Raw genomic sequence first — 17,886 nt, 5'->3', positions numbered from 1 at the left:
CTATTTTTTTTTTTTGATAAAATGCTTCATACTTTCCAGCAACCTGAAATAAAATATTCATTGTCAAAAAAAAAAACTTTGCAGTTTTCTAGGTTTTTGAAATATTCACATAAACAAATGCAGCCGACTTCAAACATCTAACGAAGCAGCAAACTCCTACAACACCAGCATTTAAGCATTCTTATACCACGCAGCACGTGTGCACATGATTTGGAAAGAGAAGACCAAGAGTCTGACTTTGCTCAGTATTTGACTTTTTAAACAGCTTGCTTCTACTAGTTTGTGCCATTGGGGGAAATATAATAGGATCAACATGCATTCATCAGTAGGAATGCCCACACAAATTAGATCACACTTTTAAAACAATCGCTGTCTAATCTTCCACTTGCTTTTTTTTCCCTCAATAACCAACAAGCATACGTGTGTTATTCAGAAGCACTTAAAGAGGGGATATGACTCAACTGCAGAGATTCTCGAAAATCACTTGCACTTATGATCAGTGATGATATAACAAAAGCCTATATATCACCGTGAAAACTGCCGATAAGCAATCTTATTAGAGAAGAAAGGCACCGTAGCCTTTGAGGGAAAATGATCTTTTGTACAAAGTGTGTAGAACTATAGCTGGAAGGAGCCGTGAAATAATCAAGGTGCTAGATGCAGTTTGTCTGTTCCTAATGTGTTTATTGAGCTATACTCATTTATTCTCAGTGTAATATCTTTGTGTCAGATGGGGAAAAGTAGCTGTATCAACGGCTATGATGGAGCTTTTCCGGCCGGCTCATACAATTTGCACAAGCTGATAATCAGGCACTGGGATTCTTCCTTTACTTTGGAGCATGATCATCTTTGTAGACAGTGGTTGCTGTATCAGCTGATCCTTCGCTATGACACCAAACCAGCTGGGATATGCGAAGACAAGAACTTCACTGTCTTGTAATCTCTATATGTAACAAAAAAAGGTTTTTTCTTTCTCACTTTGGGATTGGTTGAAGTATTGGAGTTACTGTATGGTGCAGTGAACAGAAGCAATAGAGGCAGGGTGTGTTTAAAGACTTCTTCAGATTGGATTAGTTATATAAGAGGAGGTGGTGTGATGAACGGTATCCAGAGTACATCTAGGATATATCAGTATTACATCAGTAATCGCATATCCTGTGTGAATTGATAATATATTCCTGTCCAAATAGAAGGTGAGAGACAGGATTCTGTACATCTATGATTACTCGCCCCTAAAAAATAAGCATCCGTTTTATAACACGTACTGTAAATAGTGTTTACAGTATAACCCGTAAATAGTGTAAATAGTAAAAATAGTGATCCGTTTTATCACACGGCTGCACCACAAGGCACAGTTGCCAGACTTGAGTTGATGCTGGAGTGAGCTGATGAGAGGATGTGTGTGTGTGTGTTTGTGTGTTTTTGTGTGTGTGTGTGTGTGTGAGAGAGAGAGAGAGAGAGAGAGAGAGATTCAGACAGAGAAGTGCTTAAGGAAATGTGGCCTGGTCGATGTTTTAGATGCATTAGGGAGGAGCTCAAGCTCAGAGTGCGTTCTCAGCTTCCCACAGTGATCAAAAACGGCTCAGTTTAATAGCATTAGAAAAAGTGAGAGAGAGGCAGGAAGGTGAACAGCAATGCCAAAGGGAGTCATGTAAAGGTTGGGGCTAATGAATGTTGTGCTTTAACAGGGACATGGCTGCCTCACTCTGGACCTTTTTAAATCGCAGCACAGACGAACAATGCCGCTGGCTCTTAATGATGACACGTCGTGGTTAAAAGTAAGCGGAGAGGGGGGTTCCTCCATTTTAGGGACTCACTGTCAAAACCAAAGGAGGCAGCACAAAGTAGGAGGAAGAAGAGTGACAGAAAGGGTGGAAGTCTTAGCCAGCTTTTCTCAGGAGGCCTAATTTACAAGACCGCTGATCAATGGGTTAATTAAGTAGAGAGGAGTGTGGCTGTGATGAGGAAGGGGAAGGAGGAGGTGGGTAAGACGGGAAAAAAACGAGCTAGGTTTGCTGGCTGAAAGGAGCTGTCCTTCATCTGCTAAAACTATACAGTCATCTACTATATGCTTTAAGCATTAACTACCTTTTTAATGGCACATGCACTTGACAAGGTATTATACAAAAGCGGTGTGACTTGGATATGATTCATTATTATGTAAAACGTTTGTGACAATGGTGGTAATGTATTTGTCTGCTGGTGTGTAAGAACAGGCACTTTATAACTCAAGGTTAAGTAAGACTTGAACCAGCTCCCGACAGCTTGGTTCGAGAGAAAGAGTACTTCCATAAGTTCTTGCTTCAGTCCATCCCTGAAGCTCAGATGCGCAAACAAAGTAAATGAATTCATGCACGGGTGAGGCGTCTCCGCCCGGGTGGCTCCACACTTCCCCAGGCTGGACAAGAGGCATGTTTTTGAGTTAAGAAGTCATCTTTGTCCTTTGAAATGTGTTTATTGCCATCCCCAGGGAGAAAAATAAAAGAAGAAGAAAGAAGAGAAGAGGAAGCCATGCTGACTCGCTGCTTCACGCTTACCCGATTTTTTCTTCTCTCCTTCACATTTTTCAGCTCATTTTAAAAGCAATCCCTTGAGATTTAAAAAATAATGCTGTATGCAATACTAGCAGTTCTTTCAAACATCTGCCAGCTTTTGCTACCAAAGGAATCTAACCACTGCTTTAAATCCAGTGTCCTCTATCTAAACCCGCTTCGAAAGATAGTCGGTGCTGAGACTCGCAAGCAGAACAATACACAGTTCACAAGCAGAGAGATTGTTTATTTCTATCTCAGCATTTTTTTACTTAACATACATGCACATGTATATGAATATAGATATGATGAAATGATTATTGTTGGCTATGCTTGACGGTTTATTTTTTGCTTGCTGACGATCTTTCACTTGTTAACTATTTATACCTATGTGCATGAGTTTATGGTATAGTCACTCAAAACACCAAACTGTATATTAAATGTTAGAGATGTAACTTTTTTCCTTTTTTTTTTTTTTGTCTTTCAGGTGTGTGTCGTGTTTCGCCAAAGCAAGTCCTTCCTGACGCAACCCTTCCATTTTATTGGGGTTTGGGACTCGCTCTGTATCCAGTGGCTGGAGTTTGGGCTTTGGGTGGGAATCGAACCCAGGCCTACCGCATCTGTTATTTGATCTAAATATGTTAATCGATCTCATAAAAGACTACTATAAACTAATTGAAAATATTGAAGTAAAATTAAATTTAACATTGATGATGTGAGCAGCCATGCTGATGTAATGTCATATGTTCAAATTAGTGATGCACGGGTCATCTGGTATCCCGCGGACCCCGCGGGTAACCCACAATCGGGTTGGGCGGGTCATTAAAAACAAAATTAAACAAAAAATCCATGTATGTTGCGTGCAATTCCCTATAGCCCTATAAATATTAAATATTTGGGAATATCTATTTTCATATTTTATTAAGTTCTTTGCTAAGGTTACGTCACGTGACAAGTCACGAAAGCGCCAAGCAGCTGCCAGTCACAATAAAAACAAATAAATAAAAGTGAAGATGTAAGACGAGGTGTGGGAGAAATTGAGGTCGGGAATTTACCTCATTAAAAGAAAAAAAGGTCAGTGTGCTAAATCTAATGTTTTAGCATTCTTTTTTTGCACAGCGAACGTAAAAACGCTAAATGAACATTTCCGTGTGATAAATGAAAAAAATAATGTCAGTGGTTATTTAGCGTAGGCCTGCCCTATACAAATCTAAAATAAAAAATTGTTTAGCCTAGATTACAAACGCTGCTTTATAAATGTTTAAAATGTGTATCATTATCTTGTTATTAATATGACCTGATTTATCGTTCATATTCATAATTATATGTTGTTGCCAGTTTACAGGGCGATGTTTCCAAGCACTGTCAGGCTGAAATAAAGGCTGTTTTCATTTGAATTACAATTGTCTATTTAATGGTCGCGGGTGCGGGGCGGGGTGGGTTGTAAAAATAGATACAGTGGTGCGGGCCAAATAATTTCATAAAAGCGGGACCCGCGGGTTGGAAAAATACCCGACTTTCCATTGCTTTTGGTTTATCCTAGTTGAAGGTTAGAAATTATGAGCTTTAATCAAAAGCAGCACTATTTCCAGAAAAGTATAAGTAAATGTAATCATGTGGTCTGTAAAAATAAATTTGAAAGTGTGTAATCCTGAGTAGATGCCAGAATTGAACTACTGAGATACCAATCAATCTTACCAGATTGATAACACAGGTAATCAAATACAGTTCAACTGAAAATGATTAAAAAGAAACAACAGGTTGAAATGGCCCTTTCACCTGATTAAACCAGATCTATCCTTCATTTCCTTCTCCTGCAGTAGACTATAATAGTACCTCATTACCTGTCACATTTATCTTCGTTAACTTATAGTGTAGCTAGTTGGCAGCTCGATCCTGACTGGTTAATCCTGTTTCTTAGCTGTTACTTGTGGTTAGCTCTCTGCAGGTATGGAGAAATGGTTAAGTATGGAGAAATTGTATTTTAAAGTCCGTGACCTTGCATTAAAATCACTATAGGGCAATTACAATGTGCAAAACAATGTTATTTTACATATGTACAGTATAAATACCTGGGTGTGTGTTATGTTAATCACTTACAATTAAAGATTTAGCATGGCCTTTTGATTAGAGCAGGAGTAAAGTTTGCCGTACAAACTACACCATTGAAAGAAAAGGAATTATGGCATTTTTAATAGTTTATACATCCACTTTATGTGCCCACAAGGCCTATAATAAACAAAATAAAGGCTATCACTGATCTATGTTCCCGGATATAAAAAAAAAATGACCAACATCAATTTTAAGCAAAAACCGGATAAGACCATTTCATCACAATACCAAGGTACAGTTTCTCCCTTCCAGGTCTCTATCTTACTGATGAGCTTTTAACCACATTTCTGATTTCTGAGCTGCAGAATTACAAAACAGTATCGCTGTTTACAGTCACTAACATTAACAGTTGTTGTTGGAACTAACCTGCTAACATTCAGTGATAAACAACAACTATAGCCAGCATTGGAAAACCTATTTTTAGTCAAGCACTGCAAATCTCCGTAGAACCGTCTCATTCAATACCCTCCAATTCATATATGCTTTTATTGAAGCTGTATCCCTGCAATACAAGCACCATTTTATGCACTAAGATGTAAAGATTCATCGACTCCAATTGGTGGTCTGATCTCATAGCTTTTGCAGTGTTTCAAAACTGCATTTATTTAAGAATAAACTGTGAGTCAATTATGAGAAAATCAATACTTTCTGCGTGTGTTCAAATCTGATACTATAAAGAACATAATTTATTTACTATTAAATGTTACAGACTTTCTATGAAATGCATTTCTGAATATCATGACCAGGTAATTTTTTTCAAAATTGCTTTACAGTGTATTTACAGTAACCTTTCCAACTAGGGTTAGGGTCTAGGGTTAGACCATAACCCTAACCCAGACAGAAAAGTGTTCATAAAAGTCCATGTGTCATTTTTCTTAAGATCTCAGGATAAAACCCCGCCTCGTGCCCTTAGTCTCCTAGGCTCCAGTCCCCCCGTGACTCCATATACAGGATTATAGACTGCACTGTATAATGTATACAGCATTAATTATATAAGTGTATTTACTGTATATATAAGTGTATTTATAATGCATTGTACATATAATGTCAATGACACATCATTCATTGATGTTTATTTGTGGAGATCTGATCTGGTGTAAGTTTTTCCCCCTGTTGGCAAACAGCTGAAAAACAGCAAAAAAAAAAAAAAAAAACATTTTATTTATTAAAAAAAAATAAAAAAAAATCACATACAGTATATGGGTATGGTGAAGAGATGTGATTAGAAACAGCTTGCATAGGTTTAGACTTTATTATTGCTAACTCCATGAGTTCACATTCTCAGTATTTGTACAAATCATTTATCCCGTCTCACTTCTATCTTTTTATATAGAAATATCATCAATGAAACTTTTATTAACACTGTTCTTTCTTTCTCTTTTCTCATCCATATTCATTTAAGTGTATGCCTGTCAGCAGTCACGATCAGAACAAACTTAATGGCAGGTTATTAGGTTTCGCACATGGAGGCAAAGACTGCCGTTTAACAAATGAGTCAGTAAAGTACAATAGCATTGAGAAATGAGTTCTCTGGACAACTAGCACACAAATAAGCCCAAACATCTCAGTATCTCCAAACATTCACTCTACTCAGTCTGGCTTTTATCAGCTGCATAGTAAAAGAGGCTAGAGTCATGAAGATATATGAACAGGTCTCTGTGACTATCAACATCTCCATTATATCACAATTATATGTACAATCTTAGTGCAGACAATTATTTATTTATTATAAGGCATATGACAGAAACTTAAAGTCGCAGGTAAGGAACCTGTCTAGTTTTTTATATATTTTGTATCATGTTTGAACTATAACCATACAGTATTTTATATCAAATGTCACAGTGTGCACCAGTTATGGTGTGTGCCCCACTGTTTTGTCACTCCTCGCTCACTCCGTAGGCTCACTAAGTAGGTGAAGCAGGCACGGCTAGGAAAAAATCATTGTTATTGGATTTCGGGTTTTTTCTGTACTGTAAAAACAAGGCGGGAAATGTACAGTAGGTCAAGGTAGGCAGTAAGTAGGTTTACAGACCAGAGTCAGACAAGAGTGTCATGTGAGCAGGATGATGTAACATGCCCCAGGCCAAAGAACTGAGTGCATCTCCACATTGAGGGAAAGACCGCACAAGCTCCTGCAGCACTTGCAATCTCGCGTATCCAAGCTGAAAAATCTGTCCAGCAGCTTGATGTCATGAGGAACTTCCATCTGAGGCTACTCCCAAAGGAGGGCTAGGAGGGGCAGGTGCGCAAGACAGCGGGAGAAATTTGTTTAGAAGTATACAGGAGCCGGTGCCCACGCAGCCCATTTGACCACTCTGCCCGCGACCATTGCTCACCAGCCTTGGCCCGCATGCTAGCTGGGGACTGCTTGTAGACCCGCACGTGCACACCTTCACTATTCTCCTTCCTTGCTTTCCTTCCTCCATAAAACCTCTCCTTTGCCATTTTTCAAATAAAATTACTCTTTTTTTGTAAGACCTCGCCTTGTGTTTGTGTGTCCGTGGTGCCACTCATGCATTAAACTCGTTACACACTATACCAACTGAATTGTATCACATCAAGTTGTTGATATTTTATACATCATATACCTAATTTTCAAGCAGCACTGCCAAACCCAACTGGACAAGAAAATGACATCATTTTTTTTATAGTTGTTGTTTGTTTGCCTTCCAAGCATTCTTCTTTTAGAGTTTTGCAGTTGTACAAGTCTTGTCTAAGTCACTTTGGCACAAGGTTGATGCTTCCCGTGCTGATTGTAACAGCAGTTATGACAATCATCACTACTGCTGTGAAGAAATGGGAGGCAAAAACAAGTGACACTTCATATTTGGCCTGTCTTCATTAGCATCATAGCGCTCACCATCTCATCTTTTCCTCTAACAGGTGTGTCCTCATTTGATGAAACACTACATCACATGAGTGCTAACTCCGACTGTTCATAAGAGAGCGAATGGAAGTGAACGCTAATTAAGCATCAGAAAATACAGGTTAAATTCCTTATTCGAAAAACAGGTCTCTCAGTTCTGTGCCAAAGCAGGTAAGGGTTGACTGCAGTGCCTGATCTGGAGAAAAGTGGCCTTGCGGCGCCAGAGGGCCTCGCCAATCAGCTCGCCAGTGCCAGGAGTGTGCTGATGCTCAGCCGATTCCCGCTGTTCCTGCTGTGCCCATTAGCCACCGTAACCTACATATCCAGTCAGCCAAGAAAGCAAGAAGCACTCTAGAGGCACTCTGAGTTTCTCTCGTCTCTTGTCTTACTATCTTTGCAGGTTTCCACAAAAATACACCTTAGAGCGGATAAATACACTTTAACTTCAATAATCGTTTTCTCGCCACTCTTTACATCTTAAATGAAAGCTGTCCTAATGCCCGTGAGGCAGTTAGTTATAAGTGTGTGAATGTGTACATGCGTTTATGAGTGCAAAAATGAGGCACAGAGATAAAACGTTCAACACTTCATTAGTTTCCATCCCAGCCAGTCTGTGACAAGCACCTGTGACCTTCCCTGGCCATTATGCAGCTGATAGCAATGGCCATCTTCTCACTGATAGCTGCTATTAAACATTAACATTCAGACAAGGACGTAGACAAAGACAGCCACCCACATCCCCCTTGTACGTACAGCACCTTCGACGCACTGCAGTCCAGGCCAACAGATTAAAAGGAACTGCACATAGAATAGAGGGGAAAAGCATGGAAGACAGACGAGAACAAGGAAATGGAAAGAAAATGTAAGGTGATTGTGGTGGTAATAGATTAAAAAGTCAAAACCATCACACAAACTACATACATGTTCTGTAATGACAAAATTTCCTTGGAACTGGTCATTTTTACAAATGGGCTGACCATTTATAAACATCAGGCTTAGAAGCATTGGTGTCTGGGTTTCTATATATAACACAGTCTAACAGGTGGAAAGGGTTTCGTAAATTAACAAACACTAAAACTTCTGGATGTACTTTAATGCTGATATTATGGACTAGTTTGTGAAAGTATTTTATTATGGCATGCCTTTTTGCAATACCAGTTAAAAGTTTGGACACAGATTTGGACACAAATTGTTATTTTTAAACATGAGGGTCAGCTATTCCAGTTCATGCAAGAACAATATTGTCAAATGCATTTAAAAAAAAAACATCAAGCACTATGATGAAACTAGGTCTCATGAAGACCAACCCAGGAAAGCAAAACCAAAACCTACCTCTACTGCAGTGGAGAGGCTCATTTAGAGTCACCAGCCTCAGAAATAACCCCATCACCCAGATTAGAGGCGTTATGGAGGGTTTACAGTTCATACTGTAGCAGACACATCTTAATATCAGTGTAGTAGACACATCTCAATATCAACTGTTTTAAAGCACATTATTGCATGTTTTGGATGCATTTAGTGATGTTTTACAATGTAAAAAGAAATAAAAATCAGGAAAGACCATGGGATTAGAAGGTGTGTCGAAACCTTTGACTGAAATCATATATTTGTGTAAGCTACTGTATATAAAAAGGCACTAATCCTGCTCATCACGCTAGCCATATTTACTCAAGTCTCCGTAAATATGGAACAGTAACAGGAGGCTGACTGCTAAGAAGGAGTGGTTTGACTGTGATGCATTCATGATGTGGACAAGTTACAACATAAGAGTCAGGGTGATATAATTGGTAGCAAATAATTGATAAAGTGAGTTGTTATAAAGAACCTCAGAGACTGACATAAGGAATGTATACATGTACACTACCTGTCAAAAGATGGACACACCTTCCATGGTCTTTTCCAGGTTGGTGATTTTTGAGGCTGGTACTGTAACACTAAATAAACTTCTCCTCTGGACCAGGTAAGTTTTGGTCTTGCTTTTCTAAAATGGTCTTCATGAGAGCTTAATCATGGTGATTGGTGGGTTTTGTAAATTTATTTTGGTACAATTATGTTTCTGTGTATTTTTTATGGTTTCATGTCTTATGGTTCAAGATATAAAAGATGCATCTGTGAGGGTATCACAGCACACACAAGTATTGTACTCCTATTTTGAAACCTTAATTTAGTACCCTTTATCCCAAGTGAATTACAACAGTATATTCGTAGTACAATCTGCATCCTAATATTAATATTTCAATTGTTTGTCATGGATGAGTCTCCCGTCATTATTTAGACACATACAGAGAGAATTGCTTATAGTCAGCACTTTGCTTTGGTGCCGTCCAGGAATATTGCATCTAAAGAAAACATTCTGCAGTGATCAAAGTAAAGCATCATTCCCCCCCCCCCCTTTTACTATAAACACCATAACAACACTAAGTCATCATAACTTACACTTATACTGTATATCGCACTTATATACCTATACACTCAATGGCCACTTTATTAGTTACACCTTGCTAGTACTAGGTGGGTCCTCATTTTGCTTCAAAACTGCATTAAATCCTCGTTCCATAGATTCAACATAGTTTTGGAAACATGCCTTGAAGAGTCTGGTCCATTTTGACATTATAGCATAACACAGTTGCTGCAGATTTTTTTGGCTATACATCCATGATGCGAATCTCCCATTCCCATTTTTTTATTTTCAACCCATTCTCTGTGAACCCTAGAAATGATTGTTCATTTCAGCAGAACAGCAGTTTCAAAAATACTCAGTCCAGACTGTCTTCACTCAGCATTGGGTATGTTCCAAAATCTTATAAATTAGCAGTTATTAAACTGATAATTAAGAAGTCTGACCTAGACCCCTGTCAGCTGTCCAATTACCAATATCATACCTCTCTTTATCTCTAAGATTCTGGAAAAGATAGTAACGGAGCAGCTATGCTCATATCTACATAGAAATAGCATACAGGAATTGTATCAGTCAGAATTTAGGCCTCATCACAGCACAGAGACAGTATTCGTTAAAGTAGTAAATGACCTCCTATTGGCCTCTGACCAGGGTTGTGTAACTATGCTTGTGTTACTCGACCTCAGTGCAGCTTTTGACACCATTGATCATGGTAGTCTCCTTCACAAATTAGAAAACATGGTAGGAATTAAGGGAACACCCCACTCCTGGCTCAGATCCTATTTGACTGATTGTTATCAGTATGTAGATTTAAAAGGTGATTACTCTGCATGTTCTCTAGTGGAGTCTGGTGTCCCACAGGGTTCGGTTTTAGGGCCACTGCTTTTTTCCATTTACATGCTTCCTTTGGGCATTATAATCCGTAAGCATTGTATTAGGTTTCATTGTTATGCTGTCCTGTCTGACTCATCGTGGTGCCCCGTTTCTGGTTGGAGATCTTGTCACATAGATGCCCCGTGTGTCTCTTTGAAATGCGTCTGGTGTCTGTAGATGATTTCATTCTACCGTGAAGACGGTTCTGCCCTCGACTGATGACTTGGACTTGACTTGGCTGCAGTCACTTAATAGTTCAGGACTGGAATTTTCTCCAAGTCTACCTTAGCCTTTAATTACTACCTGGACTCCATATTAACATCAATTAACATCAACTGTTATGCTGAACTGCCTGCCACCTAACACACAGTATGAAGGCAGATCAATTGCACCTGCTTTCTGTTTCACCCAAATGAGGATGGGTTCCATGTTAAGTCTGGTTCCTCTCAAGTTTTCTTTACATTGCCATCTCAGGGAGTTTTTCCTTGCCACTGTCGCCCTCGGCTTGCTTATCAAGGACTATCTGACTATTCTGATTCATACACATTCACATTCCATGCAATCATAATTCATTTAATTGTGTAAAGCTGCTTTGCGACAATGACAATTGTTAAAAGCACTATACAAATAAAATTTAATTGAATTAAACTGTTTGGCACCAGCAGCCATACAATATTTAAAATTACACCTTTTTTTTTTTCATTTTGACGCTCAGTTTAAATCTCACCAGATTATCTTGACCATGTCTACCTGCCTAAAAGCATTGTGTTGCTGCCACGTGATTGGCTGATTAGCTATTAGATAATAAGCAATTAAACAGGTGTACCCATCGATGACATGGCCAGTGAATGTTTGTATATGATTAAATATCGTTTAACTAAATGTCACTTTCTGGCCAAACATCCTGTCCCTGACCCTTAGAACAATCCCAAAGCCATTACAAATTCCAGTGTATAACTCTGACCGCTGGTTCTGTTGTTGTTAATACTAAATCAGATCAGACAGATCAAACAGACATTTTTTATTCAGCGAGCAAACAGATGCCTGTCACTGATGTAGTCTTATTCTCACTGTCACACAATCTCTGTCTGCAGTCACCCGAATCACAGTCAGCTTCACAGCAGGCTTATGCACGTGTGTGTCTGTTCACTTTTTTCTCTTTTCCTTGAACAATTTGTGAGGTCTGTTTATCTCTGTGGTTTGCTCACTGCCATCTGACGGTATTTTACCAACCGAAGGACAGTGTGTGTACTTCAAGCTTATATTCAGCAAGTGAACTTTGTCTAACCTTTAGATGGAAGCCTGTGGCATTCAGATAATAAAAACACTTGTAAGGAGGAATTTAAGGATTTTAAAAGAGTCAAGAACCTTATTGTCCTACTAAGACCTTTAAGCACACCTTAGTATTAACAACATTATTGTTAAAAAAAAAAAAAAGGAAAAAAATTTTTGAAAAATAACTACTTTTTACTTTGGGTTAATTCAAGCAACATCCACGCTGCTATCTAAACATAACTCTATCTTAGGGCTAACAAATGGCAAAAATGAAAAGAAATTAAAAGTGAAATTAGGGGCAATGTGTACTTCCGAATATGTGGCAAGAGAAATTTGGAGAAGTGATGTAGATATGGGCATAGATGTCATGTGTCCATAAACTTAAATAAATAGAGCACATTTACAGCATAAATTCCTTCAACCTTATGGAAGGAAATAGCAGAACAAATTTATAAAAGTAAAAACTCTTTTGATTTCTCCCTAAAATCCCCTTCTACACTAATGCACTTATAACAGCGTCTTACTAATGCTGGGATACCATCAAGGCAGAAGATTTTCTTAGTACACCGGAGCCATGCCTGCTTTACAAGTAAAACAGTGGCCTCCCAAAAAAAACGGCTTGGAGCGAGGTCAGCCCTGTACGGGGAATGTGGCAAGAACTCCCAGTTAAGTTCCAGTAATGTGCAAGTGGTGTTCATGAATGATTGTGGTACAGTTTCTACAGACAGGTGCATCTCTTCCACAAGTTAACGACAAGTTGTCTGAGGATTTTCAGGAATCAGAGGTTCCACTTACTGAATGGTCATGGGAACGACTGCAGTGGGCTTAGAGTCACCTTGGCTGGGATCATCATACATGAATTCACCCTACTATGCTTAAAGTGTTCTATAAGTTTCAATCGGTTTTACCTCTTTATTCATGAGAAATTTCCTCACAAGTCCAAGTTTGACTTGAACGTCCCCTGTATATTTTGAGAAATAGAACTAAATAGGTCAGACAATATTTAGTGCAGTAACCAGCAAAAATTATAAATGTATTTTACAATGTACAGTTTCAAACAATAGAAAAGAATGTAAGTGATGTAGCTGAGACTGAGAAACTATTGTGAATTCACAGCTCACGCTTACAGTTCTGTGAGTTTTTCCTGGGTACCTTGCGGCATAGGGATATCATTTCTATTTTAGGTCAAGACACATGTACATTTAAATGCAGATACATAAATATGGAGCTGTAAATAAATGCAGATAGTGTTAAATGGGATACACACATAACACCTATACAGCTTCAAACACGCTGGCAAGCTGGTGTATTAGTTAGCACTGTCAAATTGCACCTCCAGGGTTCGGGTTCGATTCCCATCTCTGTGTGGATGGAGTTTGCATGTTTTTCCCGTGCCTGGTTTCCTCCCACAGTCCAAAGACATGAACATTACACTAACTGGTGTTCCCAATTTGCCTGTATTGTCTGAGTGAGTGTGTGTATGTACTGTATGTATGCCTTGCGATGGATTTGCACTCTGTCCAGGATGTAACCCGCCTTGTGCTCTAAGTCTCCTGGGATAGCCTCCAGGCCCCTGCGACCCTCAATACAGGATAAAGCAGTACAGACAATGAGTGAGTGAGCTTCAAACACACATGCATTACATCCTTACACACATACTATTTTACATCTACCAATAATCTGAAGATTGATTAGAAGACTTGTTGCCTCAGAAACCCAGTCCTACATCACACTTAGAGGATACACACCCTAGAGGATACAAATCTCATTAAAAGGCCTGCAGTGAATTTGCATAATGGCCAGCAATAATTTAACGCTCCCAACACATTACAGAACTTTAGCACTGACCAGACACTTAAAAAACATAATAATATGCTGAAAATCTAGCCATTATGCGACTTGACTGTGTTGCACTGCCAAAAATGAAGACAAAAAAGGAAAACTAGAGAACACAAAGGACTGTATTTCACGCAAGACATTTGTCGCACATGATCCCTCATTTACACACAAAAAAAACATCAGTCCTGAGACTTGATCTTATGATTCAATTTCTGTGCACCTTCCGATCCAACCCAACCACACACACACACACACACACACACACACACTACCAACCAACCAACCATGCACAAAATCCTCTCAATGACATGACCACCTGTCTGCCTGTGTTTAATCAGCTCATTGCAGATCAGTTAGAGCTCATCGATCTGCTGCTTCGGTAGGAATGAACAACGCTGGTCTCCAGGCATTGGCAATGTCAGGCAACCTTACAATAGATCTCTCTCTCTCTCTTTCTCTCTCTCACTCTCTCTCTCTCTCTCTCTCTCACAAACACACACACGAAAGCACTTGTGCATACTTTAAACTGATTGTATCACAGTTGTTCCCATTGACTTAACTGTTCATTTAAGTGATATTGTGTAACATAATCTTATGTTTGTCCCTAAGTGAACTGAAATAAAAAGGATGCATTAGTAAAAAAAAAAAAAAAAAAAAAAAAACTTTATCGGATTCTCTTTTGACTGGAATTACTTAATGTGTGCTGTATATTTGGATACAAATGTCTTAAAACTGCAGGAGAACAGAACAATATGTTGCTGTAAATATTATTTCTCATACATTACTGCATGCTGCTTTACATTTAAAACTTTAAAAGTTTTTTTTTTCTGAATGTACGGAAGGTTTAAATACATTATACATTGACATACATGTGAATAAATTAATAATAAATAAATAAGACTGGCAAGAAAAGTTTCAGCGGTAGAAAAAGTACTTTGGTGAAAGATCATGTGGTCACAAGGACAGTGACAGTTCCATCTATTACGAAAATCCCAAATGACACGGAGTGCCATCCATATTTGTTATTTGGGCCAGAGAGAAAGAAATAGAGAGAGAGAGAGAGAGAGAGAGAGAGAGAGAGAGAGAGAGAGAGACCAGGACTTCTCAGTGTCTCCACCAAACGAACAGAGATCTTCTTGTCTCTGCTGAATTCCACCGTCCACTCTGACTTGAAATGGAGACACCAGAACAGCATATAAATGTGGCCCTTTCTTCCTGTGTGGTGTGTGTGTGTGTGTGTGTGTGTGTGTGTGTGTTTGCTGTTCTACACTGCTCACCAGTGCATCTCAGAAGCAGCAATTACTCAGCCTTAATATCTGATTATGTATATGTGTGTTAGGCGTAAAAAAAAAAACGGCAGAGCTAGAGAGCAACAGCAGGCACAACACAGACTGAAGGAGATTGTCTAATGATTGTGATGTTCATTTTCTTCAGCCACATTGGAGCACCAAGCCATTAAAAAAAAAAAAAAAGCAGTGCATCCAGACGTGCCAGCCATCTAATTTAGTAGATTGCAGAGGAGCTGAGTTGTGTTGGGCAGGTGGCTGTGAACATGGCAGGCCTAACCTGTGTCGAATTAACACCTACAGTGTCTATTTGGGCCCAGGTGTTAATTTGGCACAGTAGGTGTTAATTCAGCACTGACGGTGTTGATTTGGCACCGTGGCTGTCAAAATCAACCCTGTAGGTGTTGCTTCAACACTGTGTGGCACAAACCTGGGGGTGTTTATATATATATATCTATATATATATATATATATATATATATATATATATATATATATATATGTGTGTGTGTGTGTGTGTGCAACACATGAACCCCATGGTGACAGATGAATAATAATTAGATGGATTATTATTGTCAGATCATATAGTCTATGAAAAGGGCTGATGAATTTCAGTGATGGTGAGACCCAGAGAGTATGTAAATGTTCTTACCTGATATTGAGCAGATCAGATGACAGAAATCACTGGACAGTCTGTCTGTCTGTCTGTATTTCCCTCGCCTGTGATTTTCCTTTGACTGTCAAACTCCAAATATTCTCACGTTAACTGCAAGCATCTATCAGATGGCTTTAATACGCGACGAGCTGCTGATGTCGAGATGGCAGTGAGGAATCCTCTCCGCAGAGACAGACAGCCTGGATGATGAGGCTGACAGGAAACAAGGCGAAAGTGAAGAGCCGGGTCTGATCTCTTCATCCGCACGCAGCGCCTCTGAACACACAGTCTCCTGGGCTTAAAATAGCGCCGCGTTTTCTCTCTGATGAAAATCGTTTTTGTTTGTTTGTTTGTTTTGTTTCTTTCACTCTTTTCCCCCAAGCTGTCTCTTTAGTGTGAACTCATCTGGTTAAATCCATCAGCATGTCAGTCCATCCGTCTGATGGGAGGCGTACTGCTCCGGCGCCTGGACCAGATGCTGCGCGTCTCTCCCTCTCTCTCTCCCTCTCTCTCTTACAGCTCTCTGAGATGATGCTCCAGGCCCCGCCCCCCAGCTTGTCGCCTTGACAACGCTCGCATACCAACCTGCAGGCTCCAGGGCTTGGAGTTAACGCACACACTTAGCACATAACCTCACTAGCTGCCCTGCCTTTTATAAAGCACCGTGTTTCCTCGGGCACTCTGCGACTGGCGAAATGCAGAGGATGAACTGAGAGTCTCTCTCTCTCTCTCTCTCTCTCTCTCACTCCGTCATCTGGATGATGCACATCAGGGTGACGTCAGAAACCCGTTGTTAAAGCGATACGCACTTTTTCTTCTGCTGATTATCACATGCACAGAATATTGCACCGTGCTCTTACCCCACACTGATGATTGTCACTTTTTTTTTTTTACAGGCAATAATAATTATTTTAAGAAAGCACTATCCAAGGCATATTATGTGCAATACAGCCATAATCAGAATTAAAACTTTGACCCCTTTCATATTCAGTATGGATATATACTGTACTCTACCAGAATGACAAATGAGTACTAGTATTTTTGGTTCAGTCAAATAATGTCCAGAGAGCAGGAGTCAACATGCTTCTATTTTGCAATATTACTGACCAAGGGTGTAACTTTTGTAAGAAGGGTGTATTCTTTACCAATGTAGGAGGTCCAAGGACGTCCCATATATACTGTCTGTGTATATTATATTATATTATATTATATTATATTATATTATATTATATTATATTATATTATATTATATATCCAGTCCATCCAGTGGAGGTGGATGTATATACAGTATAATATAATATAATATAATATAATATAATATAATATAATATAATATAATATAATATACTGGGTTTTTAGAAATGCCAGACGAGAAATCTATTGAAAAGCATGTAATATGTCACTGTGTAAAAAAAACACCAAAACTGTAATTTATCATTTTGCTGTTCCAGTAAAAGTATACAGCTTTCTTCCTGTTTGAAAGAGATTTATAGATTTTGGATAGGAAATGTTTTTCCCTTTTTTAAATTGTTTATGTGCTGGCTTTTGCTTGTGCATGAAGTTTGTGCTGTGTGCAGAGGATGGGTTGGACACAAGCAAACTGTTGGATTGTTACACCTGTATGTTAATGACAGCAACTTATAAGTGGGTTACGTGAATTTCAAAGTTATTAGTATTTTAAACATCCCCCTTTAGCATTAATGACAATGTGCACTCGAATGGCATCCACAAATTTGTTTAAAGCCTTATGATCCATTTTAGATGCAGTTTATAAGAGTGTTTTCTGAGTATGTGCTACAGTATAAGAGATTAGGCATGAGGAAAAGCTGACCTTTTGTACAAAGCAGATAACAATATGGAAACAACCAATATTATATATCTTAAATTTAAATAGGGACCTGGTGCAAAATCTTGAATATTAAATATTTAGGGCATCTACTTTCAGTTGAAAAACCAAACAAACAAAATAAAAACAATGTTACCATAGACAATAAAATTTCTATGTGATCATAGATTTCTGGCACCCACTGTATCTTGGTTTACAATCCTAT

The 17,886-nt window shown here is 38.9% G+C and overlaps 1 protein-coding gene across 1 annotated transcript in view; it reads right to left on the bottom strand.

Annotated features, from left to right (window-relative positions):
- The window catches only part of nlgn2a (neuroligin 2a), a 199,665-nt gene extending 183,507 nt beyond the window's left edge, over positions 1 to 16,158 (bottom strand). The window contains exon 1 of the mRNA XM_053492131.1: positions 15,833 to 16,158. The gene's annotated coding sequence lies outside the window, so the exon portion shown is untranslated. The remainder of the gene's footprint in view (positions 1 to 15,832) is intronic.
- Positions 16,159 to 17,886: the final 1,728 nt, after the last annotated feature.

This window comes from Clarias gariepinus, chromosome 1 (assembly GCF_024256425.1).
Source record: "Clarias gariepinus isolate MV-2021 ecotype Netherlands chromosome 1, CGAR_prim_01v2, whole genome shotgun sequence".
Taxonomy (NCBI): domain Eukaryota; kingdom Metazoa; phylum Chordata; class Actinopteri; order Siluriformes; family Clariidae; genus Clarias; species Clarias gariepinus.
This window is presented reverse-complemented; position numbering and strand designations above follow the sequence as displayed.